The following is a 13,718-nucleotide window of genomic DNA, read 5'->3' as shown; positions in this document are numbered from 1 at the left end:
TGATTATATACATTAAGCACATCTGATGAAATACAGAAGAGACTAGCCTCCTTCTACAGGCCAACTTGGCATAATGAATTCTTTTGATAGAAAGCAAGATAATTATCTCAATCTATGCAGCTTAGGGAGGACCTCAAGACCATCCATAGTGAATGCAGACTGCAGCTGTTACCACATGTTTCTTTTGCAGAGCACGTCTGTGCAAGCCCAGAGCTTAGGTGGGACAGTTCATGTTTCACCTTTTACATGGAAATCTGTGATTGTTTTGAGAAAGTATATGTTCCACGTGACTCATTTCCAATTTATGGAATTAAACTGACTTACTGTGAGTGGAGGTGACTCAGAGAGATAAAGTGAAGAAGAATAATCCAGTATGTCTGCAAACAGATGCTGTCCCATTAGGGCTTTTCAATGCTCAGCAGCTGGAGAAGTAAGGGAGAGGCATTGGTGACTCTCAAGCTGAGGTCCTCTAGTCATTATAAGCTGAGCATGACACAAAAAGGGTCATAGGTATCACACTAGAATCTAGTAACTAGATTTAACTAACCTATCACATTAATGCTATGTTTGGTGGTAGTTTTTGCCCTCTTAGGACCTGGAAGAGGCTTGGGGTTTTCTAATCCGACTCATAATTTATTATCCTTCCTAAAACTATGGGCTTTGTTCTGTTAATGCTAACAGTGTCATCCAATACCTAGGATATTTTCTACTGTCATGTGTGACATGAGACAAAACAGTCCCTGTCATCCCTCACCTGAATAAACTTCCTTAGAATTCAGTGTAGTTGGAGGGTCCTTCTTTCCTCTCCAAGATCGAGAAACATTTCCAGTCTTCAGACAAGTGTGTCAGCCATTGTCCAGTGACTGTCTGGAGATATCCACAATGTCAGCTGAGTGAGGGCAGGGCAGGGCTGGGCAGGGCAGGGCATTGGGGCAGGGCAGGGCAGGGCTGGGCAGGGGATTGGGGCAGGGCAGGGTAGGGCAGCGGATTGTGGCAGGGCAGGGCAGGGCAGGGCAGGGGATTGGGGCAGAGTCCATGAGATGTCAGTAGGCAACAGGCCAGCTGGGGCTAGTGTGGGTACAGGGCTTCTAGTGTGGGTGTGAGAGGAGGAAATTAGGAATGGTCAGATTCTGATGCAGCATATAGGCGGGAAGGAGCTTAGACCATCTCAGTGCCATATAGGGACATTGTAGACACTGATGGGCAGTGTGGGGATGGTAGGGTCCCATATACTGCTCTCTGCAGGTGTCAGGTGAGCATACAGTGGCTCTGTCAGACTTATGACAATCAGGCAGGCACTGGGTGCAAGTGAGAATCACGGGACAAGCCCTGTGTGCAGCCTGGTTTGGGGACATTCCCAGGTGCCCCATGGACTGCAAATTAAAGGCAAAGGACACAGGGAAGCCAGCAATTCCCATGCACAGGACATAAATACCTGTAGAACTTTCTAGAATTTCCATAGACTATCTGTCACTAGTCCTCATTATAGAAGGCACCAACATTCTGCCCTCTACTTCAACTTGGTGAGACAGCTATTCTAACTCCAGCAGGAAGGCCTCAGGGAAGACAGTAAGAACTCCCAGGTGACCCCTTTTACTATTGAAACAGGGTCTTCCTATGGAGCCCAGAGTGACTGTAGGATCCTAATGCTCTTGCCTCACAGTGACTAGAATTCCAATCCACCCTCAAGAGCAGTTGTTTCATAGCCAGATCTGATTAAGGACAGCTAAGGCCCCAGGGTGCTAGGATTACCAGGGTCCTAGTAATTTTCTCCAGCCTAAATTACAACCTGAGTCGGTGCTGCTATTTGGGACACTGCCTGTTGCCCAGTGACATCACACCTTGGAACTCTTTGTCAAACATAAGCTGTTCTGGGAATGAAGTACCCACACAATAAAAACTGGTCTGGATACTCCTAGGTCAAGAATCCCCTGTTGGAAATGCCTTGGACTGCAAAATTTTAAATTCTAGATCCTTCTGGCTTTTAGAAGATTTATAAATACAAAAAAAAAAAACAAAGATGGGCATAGTAATTTAAGCCTGTGAGCTCAGTCATGGGAAACTGAGTCAGAGTGATGGAAGACTGGAAGTTCCAGGGCCACCTGTGTTTCAAGAAAAAAAAAAAGCATGGTGAAGATTCCACTCAAGTGGAAACCAAAAGGGTTTCACATGGGCCCTGCCATCCACTGGTCAGCACTCTCATCACCACAGCCACAGGCAGACACTGGGGAACATTTCTCTCTTTGGGATGCAATCCACCCCATGATTCTATGTGAGGAATCCCACAAAGGTTGCATCATGTGAGGGACCTAGAAAGTTCCAGGATTGGGAGAATTTAGGAGTTTATAATTAGGGATGATCTACAGCTGTGGCAAAGCCTTTTCCCAGCACATGGCAGCCCTAGGTTTGTCCCCAACAGTAAAAATAAAATCCCCCAAAATAATTTAAAAAAATGTCATGAAGCCTGCTCCCTGACCAGTCTCCTCAAAAGTGTGCAGGAACCTGGGTCCACATTTAGGCCCCAGAACGGCCTCTGTGACCCGTGAGAAGGGATCTAATATGGGAATTAGTATATTATGACTTATCCTTGTGGATACCTTTGGTGACAATAACCACCTGACCCCTGAAAACCCATCTACCTGGGGGGCTCAGCACTCATGTCACCCAAAAAGCCCAGATCCTAGGGCCAGCATGGGCAGGTGGTGAAGAAAGTTTGTCTCTCGTGAACATCAGTTGCTGCTCCTGACCTGACTCTATCCTCAGGAGACAATGTCACTCCAGAAAGTGTGGATGTCAATGGCTCTTCCCAGGCCAAGGATGGGATACTGCTTAAGTTCCACAATGCACAGCAGTGCTCACTCTAGAACTCTAAATGTTCTACAGCTGAAAGGGGTGGGTGCTCTGCTGGCCACGCCCCTCCCCTGCAGTATTTACTGCACTCAGAGTGGTTCTTCAGATGTGAGGGACTTCTTGAGGCTACTCCCATGGAGAATGGCAGATTCATCAGAACGGGGCACAGGGTGAGTTCAGAGCACAGCTGGGAGGAATTTAGGGGTGCCAAGCCGTGACTAAGACCAGATCCTGGGCTGACAGGCAGTTGAGCTGGAGAAATGGCATCCAAAGAGTGACTGCCTGAATTCCTCTTAGACCAAAAGCCCTGGATCTGAGCTACTTTGGTGCATTCTCCTGAGCAGGATCCCAGACGCAGCTCAGAATCGGGGCTGTGCATGGACTTTGGTGCTGGCAGCAGGTTGCTTGGCCATAAAGTGCCGAGCTTTCCCATCTGTGCCCACTCAAACTCCTCTGTCTCATTTTACGTGTGTTTGGTATAGTTTTGAGACAGGGTATCTTGTAGCAGCCCAACTCGCTTTGAGCAACACTGTAACATAAAAATAACCTTGAATTCAAGATCCTCCAACCCCTCTGTCCCAAGTCCTGGAATTAAGACCTCCAGCTGTGACCATTTTACTGCAGCATAGGATCCATCTGTATTAGAGTGAGCTTTGGAAATACTGGAGCTCCGACTGTTCCTTAGAATTCAGGTTTCCTTAATTCTTAGCAGGAGTTTTGTGATGATGCTGATGAGAGAGTCAGGAGTTACACTGGGAGAGGTAACAGTCCTGGCAGCCCTGAGTGCTCAGTGAAAGTCAAGACAGAAGCCTGCTGATTAGCACCTGAGTGAAAGTGGGAGGATTCAGAGTTCAAGAACAGACTCAGTTACATACTGAAGACCATATTGCAACATTTTTGTTTCATTTTTGGCTTGTTTTCTTTGAGACAAGGTGTTAATTTATAGCCCTGGCTGTCCTGGAACTCACAATGCCTCTACCTCCCAATGGATGGAATTAAAGGCATGTGCCAACATGCACTGCCACTAATTGAGATCCTTCAGATTAATTTTTCTTAAGAGCCTCATGCCATAGCCAAGGACAGGAGTAGATCTGACTATTGGGTGGCTGGGCTCACATAGCCCAACAGGTTTGGCCTTGCATCTGTGAGATTCCAAGTGTCTCCCTTTAGACACAGCCATGGAGAAGGTGTAGCAGTGAAGGTGCAGATGGCATTGCAATGCTTGGCTTATGGTGTTGAGTACTTCATGCTCCACAGAGCTAGGAAATGTCCTAGAAGCCAGGGAGGCTGAGCATGAGGAAGACAGGTCTCCAGGAGAGAGAAATGATAACCAAAGTCACTAAGAACTTCCCGAATCACAGTGTCTGTTAACCATATATTTTATTTACTTATTTTTATGGGCCTGAGTGTTTCACCTAATACATGCTTGTGCACCATGTGGTATGTCTGGTGCCCATGAAGTCCAGAACGATTCCATTGAACTGCAATTACAGGCTAATAGGAGCCACCATGTGGGCACTGGGAACTGAACCCTGGTCTTCTGCTCTTAGCCACTAAACCACCCATCTCTTCAGCACCCCCCCCCATTGTATTGTCATTAAGATTTAACCATTTGGCCTTCAGTATTTGAATTAATGCAGATGTGACAAGAGTTATAGTTAACATGATGTTTCAGGCATAGACAGGCAGGCATCTCATTGTATACAAAATATAAATTCTTTCTTTCTTTCTCTCCTTTCTTTCTTTCTTTCTTTCTTTCTTTCCTTCTTTCTTTCTTTATCTTTCTTTGTTTTACTCTTGGAAACAGGGTTTCTTTTGTGTAGCTAACCTGGAACTAGCTCTGTAGAGGGAGCTGGCCTAGAATTCACAGAGATCTGTCTGCCTCTGCCTCCCAAGTGTTAGGATCAAAGGCCTGTGCCACCACCACCACACATCCTTCTGTTTTAAAGGAAAAATGTAGCCCTACATGGCAGCACGAGTTTAGTCCCAGTATAGACATTTTTCTAGAGTTCCTGAAGGGCTTGCTGCCTTCCCCTTTAGGCCTGGCTAACATGAGAGCTCCACACTATGGGGTTTGCTTCATAAGAGTCTGGAGGATGAGGGTCACAGGCTGATATATCTGTGTACAGCAAAGGATGCTTGGTGAAGGTCAAGTGGGTACAGATCAGCAGGTAAAGGCTCTGCCACCCAGCCTCATGGCCTCAGTTTGATCATGGATGAAAGCAGAGAACTGAGTCCACATTGTGTCCTCTGCTCTCCATGTGCATATCATGGCACAGGAAGACCACAAACTACATAAAATGTAAAATGCTGAAATGCTGAGAGAAGAGGCCTATGGTAGGCGCCTCCTACACCTGAGACTTCCACCCCGAAAAGCAGGGGGTAGAGAGTGAGGATGCAGAGTGCACACAGGTCAGGACAAGGCCATGTTACTGAAGCCTCCATGTGTGGTGAGCAGGCTCTGGGGCACCATGAGGGAAATCAGGAGCTTCTGCACTTTGTAGAATTACAGGGTTCCATGTTACCTCACATGCCCATGATTTGCCCCCTACTGCAGGGAGAAGCCAACACCAGAAGCCTCCAGCTCCCAGCCCTGCTTTTGCCATGTAGGTTTATCCAGAAGAGCTTGGAAGTCCCTGGACCTGGAGTCTCAGGTGGTTGTGAGCCACCTGACCCTGGTGCTGGAGACTGAACTCAAGTCTTCTGCAAGAGCAGCAAAGACCCGTGCGCTGCCTGGCCCAGCCAGGGCTGTGAAATGGTGTTTATTTTCATCTGAACAAGCCCAACAACAGTTTAGGTCCCTAGAAGCCACATGAACCTGGATGCAGTAGTGTCTGTCATCCAGCCCTTCCCACAGGGAGATAGGAGCCTAAAGTAGACAGACAGTCTCTAGGATTAGGGGGAAGGGCTAGCCTAGCATACACAGCCATGGAGGAGAGGTAGAAGGTGAGGACCTGTGCTCAGGTTGTCCCTGACCTTTACACAAGCACATGAGTACCTGTACTCACAGAAACGCCATACAGACATAGGTGAGAAAAGAAATAAAAACAAACAATATTGAAAATACAATATACTGGGGCTGGAGGGATGGCTCAGTGGTTAAGACCACTGACTGCTCTTCCAGAGGATCTGAGTTCAATCCCCAGCAACCACACATTGTGTCTCATAACCATTTCTACTCTCATATACTACCCTTTACTGTTGTGTCTGAAAACAGGGACAGCATACTCAGATGGACAAAATAAATAGTTTTTTAAAATCCTTTTCTTAAAAAAAAAAAAAACTCTTCTGTGACACATGATCATTGTGAGATTCCAAATGTCGCTAAGTCAGTACAGTCCTATTACTACATGGTGCACCAGTTGTGTCAGCCTTGGTAGTAGAGTCGCACAGTTGAAAATTTGCTGGTCAGAGTGACCAGGCAGCCTAGAAAGCTCACCCTGAGCAGAGAAGGCTGTGCTGTGTCCTAGTCCTCTATCCCACACTGCCACCTCATCCCTACGAATAGAGCAAAAAGAACAGATGAGGAATCGTCCAGGTTTCTTTCCTCTTTGATTTCTTTATTAACCTAGCCCCTGTGGTACATGTAACCTTGTCACATCCTCTGTCCCATCCCTAAGCCCTCATACCTGTCAGATAAGACAGGGATCTTGCTTTGGGAGGAAGCTCTGGTCCCTCTCTGTTCTAAGAGGCTCTGAGCCATCGCTGAAATTGTGTCATCTGAGGATTGAGGGACGTCCATAGCCTGTGCTCTGACTTCCAGGAAGGTTTGAGGAAGGTGGTCCTCTTCTTTTGGTGCCTCTAGTAGGAGCAGCCCACACTTGGGCCTAGCTCCCACTGTCAGGAAAAGGCGGGTGGCTTTTGTCTTTGCACAGCTCCCCGGCTGAATGAACAGTGCATCTCTCCTCTCTCTTTTGCAGGAAGTCTCCAGTCTCTGGTGCAGGTGCTGTTCCCAAGGCAAAGGAAAGGACAGTACAAAGTGAGGGCTCCCGGGATCCTTTAAAAAGTGTCTGCATTGTCTTCATTAATGTTTCTGTTTAATTTTTTATCCCATGTATATTGATCTCCTTGTAGGGGGGTGCATGCCAAAGCATGAGTGTTGAAGGTGGAGGAAAAGCCATGGGAGTCACTTTATCCTACTGTGTGGGGTCCCAGGCTATGAACCAGGTCCTTGAGCTCGGCTACAAAGAGCTTTCAAGCTGAATTTCCTGCTGGCTCTGATTTCAGGGAGAGTAACTCATAGAGCCCAGACTGGCCAGTAAACTACTGATCATCCTACCTCAAGCATTGCCATCTACTTCATGAAAGGTTGAGTTATTGACACGAGGTACTGGGGATGGGCAGAGGTGTATGACTGAGGCTATCTCTGCTCAGTGGCATGCCTTTGGGGACTGATAGTTTTCATCACTGAGGTGTCATTTGAGTGCAGTGCTCCTCTGGAGAGATGGAGTCTCTTTTGACAGGGCATCAGGCTCTCAAGACAGGCCTGGAAGGTGGAGGTCTGGAGGCCAGGCCTGCATTCCTCTTCAGAAGCTGCAGTCCCCACTCAGGACAGTGCTTTAGCACAGGGTCACATATCCAGTTCTACCCTGAGACCTGCTGAGTCACATGCAGTTTGTGCGGAGAAGCAAACTGGGTGTCCTGCAAGGGCAGTGAGTGCCTCTCAACCACTTACTCATGCTTTCCTTAATTGTACACTCGAAGTGGGGTGGGCATGACATATGTAGGGGTCAAACACAAATCAGGGGAGTTTTTTCTCTTTTTGTATCAGAGAGGGCCTAAGGATCAAACTCAAGCCCTCAGGATTGACAGTGATGCCTGGACCTGGTGAGTTCAGGGTAGGTGATGAGGGTTTAGTCCTAGGGATGGAGCCCAGGACCTCACATACGCTAGGCAAGTGCCTAATCACTGAGCTACATCCCCAGCAGATGTTGGTTGCAAGAGAACTTGGGCCCTCACCATGCCAAAGGAGCACTCTATCACTTAGTGGCCCCAGCCTGGTAGTCTTGTTTGTAACCTCTGCTGTGTTTGCATGCTGCCTGAGCTTATTAATATAGCCACATCCTCAGGGTGACAAAAACTTCATGGAGACTCCCACTGTCAGATACCTGAAGACAGGTTTCAAAGAGAACAGGTAACCAGTGCAGAAGTCTCACAGTGTTATTGTGAAGTACATGGAATATAAGTCCTAGATGACAGAATGCTCAGAACACTGGTGTCCCCACTGTTGGAAATAACCAGGACCACAGATCCCAGTCTTTCATCACACCTGAAGACCCCTAGCTGGCATGGTGGCACATACTTCTCATCCCAGCACTTGGGAGGCTTAGTCAGGAGAATCTCCTGAGAACAGGAGTAGGAGGACAGCCTGGTCAACCCATCAGGTGTTACCTGCAGGTCTAGTTGCAGACAGAATCCTAGCATGCAGTCATCGCCGGCCATGCAGGGAAAGCATCATGGCACACCAGGAAGCCAGTGAGGCCCATGTTGCTTGACTCGGCAGCTACTTGTTAGCCATAAGGACTAGGGCTCAGAGTGCCCAGAGGCTGTGAGACTGAGGGTTTCAAGGACCCAGCAGCAGGCCAGATGGTCTCAGCCTGGACTCGATACTGAAGAAGGAAGGAGCCCTGAGTCCTGGGCCAAAGCTGTTAGTAGCCCCATGACCTGGGCTGCTGGTGGCTGCTGGGGTCAGGAGCAGTGTCTTGGTGGGTCCTGCTGTGGTGAGAGAGAGCAGCAGAACTTCTGGAGGACAGAGAGGGAGCAAAATAGAACAGGAATCCAGTGTAGAGATCTTAGAGTGTTTGTGTGAAGCAGAGCTAGGAAGTGGGTTGCAGGGGCAGGGGAGCAGCAGGCTGTGCCTGTAGAGATGAGTCAGCCCAAGGGCAGAGTTGTCAGAGCCCAGCAGCAAGGGGTGGGAGAGTATCTCAGGGGAGGGGCTCCTGTCCTTCCAGGACAGTCTCCATCAGAGACTGAAGGGCTGGGCCTGAGAGGCGAGGGGAATTAGGGATGAGGGAGAGACTGGAGAGATGTGGGAAAAGAATGCACCTAGGAGTGAAGCAGGGCCCCCAATGTGGGGTGGCTGAGGCCCGACAGAGTTGGATGTTGCTGATCCTACATTAGGCCAGGCCAGAGGGCCCAAGCTCCAGCAGCCAGAAAGGAAGCCAAAGTGTCTGAGGAGGCCTGCATCAGATTGCTGCATCTCATGAGGGTCCCACCAGTGGCCAAGGCAGGATTTGTTGAAAGCAAGGTTGTGGGTATAATTGTCCTCACCTCGGAAGGGAATAGGTGGCCATGGCTCTCACAGGTACTGAGGGTGCAGGGACAGGAGACCTATGGACTGACCTCATTGCCACTGGGCGGGTGAAGGCTCTTGCTGCCTTCAGTTTGTGGTTGTATTAACCTGGTAGCTTCATTTCTTGAGAAGCTTGGGTGGATGAGGTGTAGCAGATCAAGGTCCAGCTGAGAGGAGGAATCCAGAGTGTTCCATGGTTGGCAAACAGGTTCTGAGATCTGGCCTGTGCACTCAGGCCAGTGTATCTGTTTGTCTTAGCTGCAGGCTCAAGAGGTTTGAACTGACCCAGGATCAAACACCACATGTGCCCTGTGTTTTCCAAGCTTTGTCATGGTTGTAAGCGCTGGGCGATCTCACATGGACTTTTCCATCATTCCCTGAGCTCTAGGTGACTCGGATGGATCATGGAGAGATCTCTAAGCCTATGCCAGCACAGCAGTGACATCATGGCAGTGTACTCTAGGGTTCCAGGACTGGATCTTTTTTTTCTCTCTCTGCTGATACAAGTAATAAGACATCCTATAAAACAAGGCCAAGCCTTCCTAGAGTTGAAGCCCAGAACACACAAGACTCCCCCAGGGATGGGCCCATCCAAGAAGGTGTGGGATGTTTTGTGGCTTAGGTTGTTTCACAGTGAGTGAGAAGTGTCTAAGACGCACACATGTAGCTGCTTGGGAGCTGGGGAGGTCATGGGACCCCCTAGGTCTGATTCTACAGATGACTGTGAACATCCATGTGCTGGGATCTGAACTCTGGTCCTCAATCCCTGAGCCATCCCACTGGCCCCTGGCTGTCCCTTCCTAGAATGTTTCTGTATTTCCTCCTACTTGATGCCTTGATGCTGGCTCCTAGCCCAATGGCCTATATACAAGATGAATTCTATAAATGTCTTATAAACACTAAGTATCCTGTGAAGGTTACTAGTGCCCTGTTCATAACAGGAATGCTGAGGAATCCAGTCTGCAACAAAGACAAGGCCGGGTGCTTTTCCTGTCATTCAGCATGAAGGGTCAGTCCTGCTTTCATTGTAGCGTCCTGGTTATGCTCTGGGTCTTCCTGGTGCAGCAGTCCTGTTCTGTGACAAACGATGTGTCTCCTGCAGGAGGAAGAGTGGTCGAGTCACAGTACCTGCAATATGACAAGAAAACGAAAAAGGTGATGAAGTCCTTGACTCCCAGAACCACAGGAAGTGGGTTAGGTGGAGGGCAAGTAGGGAGACAGCTGAATCTTGAAGGACACTGTTGGGACCTTTGCCAGGTGCCTCTGTGACATCCAGACTTGGACACAGGGATGAGTCTGGGTATCTAACATCAGCATATATCAGTCTCCATGGTCTACGGCCCCTGCACCTCCTCACTGCTCCTCTTGCTTTGGGGACCTCAATTTTGCCAAGCCTTTTCTTTAGGACCATCCCCTGGATCATCCAGGTGGCTCCTAAGAGACAGGCACTGACAGCAGACGTTTGGTATGGATCGCAGGTGAAATTGTCATGGGGCTTTGTGCCATCCTACCCAGAATGCTGTGAAAGTCCCCACTTTGGTGGTGTTCACTTCTGGAATGCCCTGTGTGATAGTTTCAGCTGTGAATAACAAGGCTAGCAGTTTCTACTGCTGCCCACACAGGCCTTCAGCACCCTGAAAGCTGCAGTGCTCACCTAGAAGGGAAGCACATTCAGGACAGGGAGAGCCCTGAGGAGCTCAGTCAGCTTCCTGGTCATCCCTGCAGGGACACCTCACCCCTGCAGTGTGGTCATCCCCGCATTGACATCTTACCCCTGCAGTGTGTGGTCATCCCCGCAGTGACACCTCACCCCTGCAGTGTGTGGTCATCCCTGCAGTGACACCTCACCCCTGAAGCGTGTGGTCATCCCCGCAGTGACTCCTCACCCCTGCAGTGTGCGGTCATCCCTGCAGTGACAGCTCACCCCTGCAGTGTGTGGTCATCCCTGCAGTGACACCTCACCCCTGCAGTGTGTGGTCATCCCTGCAGTGACGCCTCACCCCTGCAGTGTGTGGTCATCCCTGCAGTGACATCTCACCCCTGCAGTGTGTGGTCATCCCTGCAGTGACACCTCACCCCTGCAGTGTGTGGTCATCCCTGCAGTGACGCCTCACCCCTGCAGTGTGTGGTCATCCCTGCAGTGACATCTCACCCCTGCAGTGTGTGGTCATCCCTGAAGTGACACCTCACCCCTGCAGTGTGTGGTCATCCCTGCAGTGTCTCCTCACCCCTGCAGTGTGTGGTCATCCCTGCAGTGACACCTCACCCCTGCAGTGTGCGGTCATCCCCGCAGTGATAGCTCACCCCTGCAGTGTGTGGTCATCCCTGCAGTGACACCTCACCCCTGCAGTGTGTGGTCATCCCTGCAGTGACGCCTCACCCCTGCAGTGTGTGGTCATCCCTGCAGTGACATCTCACCCCTGCAGTGTGTGGTCATCCCTGCAGTGACACCTCACCCCTGCAGTGTGTGGTCATCCCTGCAGTGACGCCTCACCCCTGCAGTGTGTGGTCATCCCTGCAGTGACACCTCACCCCTGCAGTGTGTGGTCATCCCTGAAGTGACACCTCACCCCTGCAGTGTGTGGTCATCCCTGCAGTGTCTCCTCACCCCTGCAGTGTGTGGTCATCCCTGCAGTGACACCTCACCCCTGCAGTGTGTGGTCATCCCTGCAGTGATGCCTCACCCCTGCAATGTGTGGTCATCCCTGAAGTGACACCTCAACCCTGCACTGTGTGGTCATCCCTGCAGTGATGCCTCACCCCTGCAGTGCAGACCTTTGGGCCTGTGGCCTTCAGGTTCCAGATTATCTGTTAAACTCAGTTCATAATCAGAATGTTTTGTGTTCAGCCTCTGCCTGGACTGTACTCCAAGAAGAGTTCAAGGGTTTCTGTGGCAACATCTAGCGATCAAGCCTTAGCAAAAGGATTCCCACATCACCCTGCAGGCAGATTCCCATAGTCATCCCTAGTCCATTTAAGCTGCTGCTGAAGATGCCTTGAAGGCATAGCCACAGCGACCCTGTGTGTTCAGAGGTGATGTTTTCGTTCAGGAACCTGATGCTGAGTCTTCTCCTAACCCAGCAGGCGGTCCCTGCATCAGGCTGGAGTCTTGAGTGTCTGTGTTGTCCTGATACCACCTGCTGTGTTCTCCTGGGGCAGAATGGATCTCAGAAGGTCTGGGCCAGTCTCTGGTTGAGGATTCTTGCAAGGCCTCATCTCCAATTCCTGAGGGAAGGTGTAGGTTAGGAGAATGCCTGGATTTGAAATTCAGTGTTTTCAGATTTCAGGATTGGATGAGGGGTACTCAGCATGTGCATGTGTCCATGTCTCTGTATGCATGCACTTGCAGGCCAGGGATGGACACCAGCAACCTTCCTCAGTCACCCTATGCCTCTCACACAAAGGAGCTCTCACACAGAAGCTGTGGCTCACAGATGAGGCTGGTCAGGCTTAGAGTCCCAGAGATTCTTCTGCTGTGCTTCAAAACTTTGAATGTGTGTGTGTGTGTGTGTGTGTGTGTGTGTGAGAGAGAGAGAGAGAGAGAGAGAGAGAGAGAGAGAGAGAGAGAGAGAGATTCTACCAGCATGTACAACCACGCATGCACATATGGATGCCAGAGGGAAATATCCGGTGTCTTCCTTTTCGAACAGGGTCCTAATCAACTATCAGGTATCTATATCTTAATATCTAGCAGGGGTCCCAGCATGAGCATAGCCAGGGCATACACATGCTTGGCTGTCAGGCAGGCAAGAGGCAGAGATCTTGTTCTATTTTTCATGGTTAATGCTCTTAGTGCCCTTGAGGGCCTGGCTGACACCTGCCTGGAGACGGCTGGATCTGATGCTGGCCTAGACAGCCAGGGCTATTGATGATGGATGCCCAAAGTGGCCCTCAATCTTGGCAAACTTCTCTCTTCTAGTCTAAATGTGCTTGGGTGTTTAATGCAAGGACTGGGTTGTAGTTTTCCTCTTCCATCCTGCTGCCTCCTTGTTTTCTCCAGCGGGTCACCTGCCCTAGTGAGTAAAGAGAAGTGTGTGAACCACAGCACCACCTGCCCATGCTTCTGCTTGCTGGTCTGTGGTATCTGTTGATGGAGAACAGTTCCTGTGGCGGTCCCGTTGCTGTTTGTGAGTTTTGAGGATTTACGCCAGTGTAGTAATGTGCACAGTCATCCTGGGAAACCCCACAGGAAGTTGGTCCCCAGGTTTCAGCACACAGAAGCACAGGCCAGAAGAGATGCCCAGGTGTTGAAGGAGGTCCGGTAGATGTGCTGTTAGTTTCCTGTGTCTGATGCATGATTGTCCCTTGCTTAATAAAATGTATACACAAAACTCTTTAAGTGTCCCACTGACCTCTGAGAAAGAACATCAATGGGAAGATGGCTTTGAAGTCTTAACTCCCTGTTCCTTTCCTCATAACAGGTTTCTGTAGCAACCAAAGGAGAGAAGCCACTTGAGGGAAGGAAGTCCAAGACAGTGCCTAGGAGCAGAAGTAGGGTCTGGCTGTAGAGGGGACAAGTGGCTGGGTATAGGGACTCTAGGATCAGAAAAGAGGCTGTCTGGCATCTCCCAGAGCA

At 49.7% G+C, this 13,718-nt stretch overlaps 1 protein-coding gene across 7 annotated transcripts in view; it reads right to left on the bottom strand.

Annotated features, from left to right (window-relative positions):
• The window catches only part of LOC147998971 (uncharacterized), a 142,681-nt gene that overhangs the window by 81,199 nt on the left and 47,764 nt on the right, over positions 1-13,718 (bottom strand). The window lies entirely within an intron of this gene.

The sequence above is a fragment of the Rattus norvegicus genome, chromosome 19, assembly GCF_021556685.1.
Source record: "Rattus norvegicus strain SHRSP/BbbUtx chromosome 19, alternate assembly SHRSP_T2T, whole genome shotgun sequence".
In the NCBI taxonomy this organism is placed as follows: Eukaryota; Metazoa; Chordata; class Mammalia; order Rodentia; family Muridae; genus Rattus; species Rattus norvegicus.
This window is presented reverse-complemented; position numbering and strand designations above follow the sequence as displayed.